Source organism: Lissotriton vulgaris, chromosome 1_1, assembly GCF_964263255.1.
Source record: "Lissotriton vulgaris chromosome 1_1, aLisVul1.2, whole genome shotgun sequence".
Lineage (NCBI taxonomy): Eukaryota > Metazoa > Chordata > Amphibia > Caudata > Salamandridae > Lissotriton > Lissotriton vulgaris.
In genome coordinates, this window is record NC_141685.1 from 364688307 (window position 1) to 364693838 (window position 5532).

A 5532-nucleotide genomic window follows, 5' to 3' on the forward strand; every position below is an offset into this window, starting at 1 on the left:
GTGGGGTGGTGTCGGCCGCCAAAAGGATATCATCGACATATTGGATCAACACCACTCCATCTGGTGGCTGGAAGGCATCCAGCTGTCTTTTGAGGGCCTAGCTGTAAATGCTGGGGCTTTCAGTGTACCCCTGGGGAGCTCTACAGAATCGGTACGAGCGGGATTTTAAAGTGAAGCCGAAGAGATAACGGCTGTCTGGATGGATGGGGATAGAGAAAAACGCATTCTTAAGGTCGATAACAGTGAAGGTGGTGGCAGTGGACGGGATGAGGGTCAGAATGGTGGTGATATCGGAGACTACAGGGTATTGGGGTACAACCACTTTGTTAATTTCTCGCAGGTCGATGATGAAGCGGTATGCTTTCTCATCTCCTTCGCCTTGCTTCTTAACAATAGGTAGGATTGGGCTGTTGCAGACGTTGCTAACCACCTCTTCAACCACTCCTGCATCTACCAGAGACTGAATGATCGCTACCAGTGCCTTCTCGCCCTCTGGGGATATCCGATATTGCGGGAGTTTCGGGAGCATAGCGTCCTGTCTTACAGTTATATGAATAGGGTCAATCATCATTCGTCCCACATCAGAGTCATTTTTGGCCCACAGGTACGGAGGCAGGGTGTCAAGCAAGGACAGGTCAGCGTCAGCTATGGAGCACATGTGTCGTAAGGGGCAGGGTCTGGGCATGCCTGGGTTGTCGTACAGGATGACTCGGATTCCATCCGGGGAACATCTAATGGTAGCTCGAAAATGTTTCAGTAAGTCAATGCCCATAATGGCGTCTGGGGAGTTGGAGGAGAGCAGAAATGTCGTGTCAGTGGTGTTGCTTTCCAGGTCAAAGGTGATAGGTACGGACAGGGGGTTAGTGGAGGGCGTCCCATCGAAACCTATCGATGTAATGTGTGAGCCAGACAAGGGTGCCCTTGGAATCAGTCGTTTCGATAACACACTACGTGTCGCCCCAGTGTCTACCAAAAATGGAGACTCTGTACCCAGGACCTTAGCGGTGACGTAAGGACCTTGCTGGTCAACACAGCTCGACTGGATCCCTCCCTTGCCCCTGGCAGTCCTATGCAAAATCAGGGGCATTCTCACCATCAGATAGTTGATATTGGTTCTGTCGGGGCGGTCAAATGTGTTCAATCTCCCTGATCTGTCATTGTTGGTGTCGTTTGTGTGCCCTCGTCCTTGTCCTCTGTTTCTTTGTCCACCCGCCACATCCCTGGGGTCCCTATTTCTATTCATCTCTAGCAGAACCGGACACTCGGATTTCCAGTGGCCGAACCCTTTGCAGAAGGCGCATTGGTCATTGCTAATGTCTCTACGTCCAGTGTGGGGTGTTGGGGTGTGATCTTTAGGAGATAGATCTCTGGGGGGGGTTGATTGGTAGTTCCCCCTTTTGCGTTCCCGTCCCACCGCTATACCTTGTATCTGGGCTATCATTACCCTTTCTTTTAAATCTTTCTTCTTTTTCTCGGACGCCTTATCATTCTCATTCTTTTGGTGCTCGTAATACTGAGGAGTACCACCAGAAATCAGGCTATACAGCCAGTATCAGTGGAATGAGACCGTGATTTGTAAGAAGAAGTCCTTCTTTGTTTTTTAAGGAACCCCTCACTCACCGACCTGGTCGGTGACATGCTTCATCATCGGGGCCACCTTGACAGCCGAGTGCCGTCAAGGTGTGCTGCGACACCTGAAAATACAGTGGAGCGGGTATGTGGGTGATGAATGTGAAAAAAAAGGGTCAGTGGGTTAAAAATTGTCCTGGTATGACTTAATATTATTTATTGTAAGGCTACTGGACAATGTTAAAAATAGTGTGTGTAGATACAGTCAAGGCGTTAATTAGACCTAGTGTATCTGAATTTATGTGATAGGTCTACATGTTTCAAACCATAGGTGGGAGTTACCGGTTTTTCTTCAGGACCATAAAAAGAAAGGAGTTGGGTGGTCAGGGTACACTAACGCCCTGCCATACCTGCAACCCTCTCAGCACCCAATTTAGCAATTTGCATAAATGGGTAAAAAAACTTGCAACCAAGTATGGTTACAGAAAATGGCAAAAACCTGTGAAAAAGAAAAGGATTATAAGTCACAAAAGGTTGATTACATGCCTGTAACGTAGTGAAGTGACGTAGTCCGTTCTGTCTCTTGAGTCATTCCACACACCGTAACAGCGAAATTGTGCAGCATGCGGTGTATCCATACAATATAAAGATGGGAAGTTTCCTAGAATAGCACACCTATCAATATTGGTGTGACTGTGTACATAATATTTTATGTTTCAACCAGTCAAACACAGGCTCAAAAGTGCGTGCCTAGCTAATGACTGTGTTATGATTAGTGTCAATATATTTATTTTCCAAGCGCCAGTAAAACACACTCCGTTTTTACGGAGACCTGGAACTGAAGTAATCCCCTCAGTTTCTGATAGCCAACACTTGCATGTCTTTTCCCTTGATATTTACTTTCTAAGCGCAAGTACAACACACTCCGTTTTCACGGAGACCGTTGTTTTCCTTTGGTTGCTACAGCAACCCGGCGCGCGCGCGACGCTCACGTGATGCGGTGACGTCATCACGCTACGCCAGCTAGCCACGCCCTCCACGCCCGCAATGGCGGCCGCCTTTAAACTCGGCGCTGCCTTTCCACATAACACGGGTACACGGAGGGGCGGACTAGGTGAGAAGTCACTCGATATGCCAAAAAACTGTAAGTAATACTAGCACTAATGGAAACGCTTCGGTTTCCGGTTTATTTCCACGAAGGAGACATGAGAGCAATCGGTAAACTGATTTTGTCTCTACTGGTATCCTTTTTCCCTTGGCTTCACAGAATATGTTCTTTTGAGCTTTGCTGCCTCCCCTCAATTCCTGTGCAGCAAGCATTTCTCCACTGAGAAGTGAGCATTTCATAAGTCTTTTACTATATATGTGTTGTGTGTTTGTATTGTCTTATATGTTTTGTGACTTTGGATCAAGTTGGCATGTCACCACGTCGGCATTTTTCTGACACTAATCATAACACAGTCATTAGCTAGGCACGCACTTTTGAGCCTGTGTTTGACTGGTTGAAACATAAAATATTATGTACACAGTCACACCAATATTGATAGGTGTGCTATTCTAGGAAACTTCCCATCTTTATATTGTATGGATACACCGCATGCTGCACAATTTCGCTGTTACGGTGTGTGGAATGACTCAAGAGACAGAACGGACTACGTCACTTCACTACGTTACAGGCATGTAATCAACCTTTTGTGACTTATAATCCTTTTCTTTTTCACAGGTTTTTGCCATTTTCTGTAACCATACTTGGTTGCAAGTTTTTTTACCCATTTATGCAAATTGCTAAATTGGGTGCTGAGAGGGTTGCAGGTATGGCAGGGCGTTAGTGTACCCTGACCACCCAACTCCTTTCTTTTTATGGTCCTGAAGAAAAACCGGTAACTCCCACCTATGGTTTGAAACATGTAGACCTATCACATAAATTCAGATACACTAGGTCTAATTAACGCCTTGACTGTATCTACACACACTATTTTTAACATTGTCCAGTAGCCTTACAATAAATAATATTAAGTCATACCAGGACAATTTTTAACCCACTGACCCTTTTTTTTCACATTCATCACCCACATACCCGCTCCACTGTATTTTCAGGTGTCGCAGCACACCTTGACGGCACTCGGCTGTCAAGGTGGCCCCGATGATGAAGCATGTCACCGACCAGGTCGGTGAGTGAGGGGTTCCTTAAAAAACAAAGAAGGACTTCTTCTTACAAATCACGGTCTCATTCCACTGATACTGGCTGTATAGCCTGATTTCTGGTGGTACTCCTCCTATTTGTTATAGAACTAGTAAACCAGGGGACTGGGAGTACCCTTCCGTCCACTTGAGTGGATAAAAATCCCTTTGCTCTCTATATCTTGTTAAATATATGTCTTGGCAGCGCACAGCTGCGAGAGTTTATCCTGTCCTTCTTTGATCCTCAGCCCACTTGTTAGACATCTCACATACACATTCTATAGAAAAGATTTTTTCGCTCATTTCTTTTCAACCATGGGAGAAAACCAAGGTCTCACTTACTCCACAGAGGAGATTGATGCTATTTTTGGCGAAATCTCTGGTTTTGCTGATGCCAGCATCTCACAGACGATATCGCAAACAGGCGACTGGGAAAAACTCACGGAAATGAAAAGGGAACGCATAAGAACAATTTTACATGGTACCATCCTAAAAGAATATGTCACGAATAACATGGCACCCAAAGGTCTTCTGGTTACGAATGCCCCACGCATCTTTTTAAATGATGCCCAATTTCGTAAAGACTGGGCACTAATAGCCTGGCATTGTACCCATGATTGGATTGTCCTAATAATTAAAACGGCACTGAGACTGTCTGAAACCATTCAAATTGATATTCAAAAGACGGAAGCACACATAAAAGCCACCATAACTGGGTACAAAAGAAGACTGGATGAAATTAATAAAGAAATAACTGAATATAAAGACAATTTGACCCAGCAAAAAGCCACAAAATTTCAAAAGGACTTAAAAAGGTTCTCCTTTGTTAAAACATACCCCTATTCGGATCCTGACTATAAACCACCTGATAAACCAACATCAGACTCTGACGCGTCAAGTGTCTCATCAGGCAGTAGCAACGGATCAAACACAAGTGTAAACAAACAGAGGGGAAGGGGAGGTAGAAGAGCGCAAGGAAACTTCTGGCCTGGATTCCAACCCCCGATATTCCAAGACCCATTCAATCAATCAGCAAATTACCCGATGTATGGATGGCAGCCCCCCTTTCAACCACACTTCCAACCCCCGCCTTTCCATCAAAATCAGTTTCGCCCTCCTTTTTTTCACAGGGGCAGAAGGGGAAGGGGAAAAAACAGACAGTCCAATCAAGTCCACTGGGAGGAGGACGACCCGGTGAGCAACAGAACAAAGAGCAAGGCAGGCACAAGCAGTGCGAAACCTTAGTTACAAATTTATCATCAAGACCACTTACAAGTGTTGAAGAAAATGTCCTCAACAAAGGACTTGGATATGTCCCTACAGCACGACTTGACAAATTTCAGTTACATTGTGAACTGGCCGGCTTTTTCAGGAAACTAAGACTTAAAGCATTTTTCGAAAAACAGGGCCAACCAAAAGACTGTGAAGTAGAGAATGAAAGTGGACTAAGACTAAAATCAACTTTTATGCCACCCCAACACGCAACACCGGTTGAAATAGTGACCTTCGAACAGGCCGTTTACAATGATGTTGAGAAAATGCAAACATCTTCCAGCTTTCAAAACTTGAGCAACATAGAAAGAACAGCATTAAAGGAACTACGTGCCTGCGAAACAACCATTATAAAACCTGCTGACAAAGGCGGTGGACTTGTCGTTATGGACACCACTGCCTACAGGGAGGAATGTAACCGACTTCTGAGCGACAGAAAAAACTACCAAGTCCTGGACACTGATCCCTCAAGCGATCTAAAAACAGAGATTTGTCAGTTAGTTGAGATCG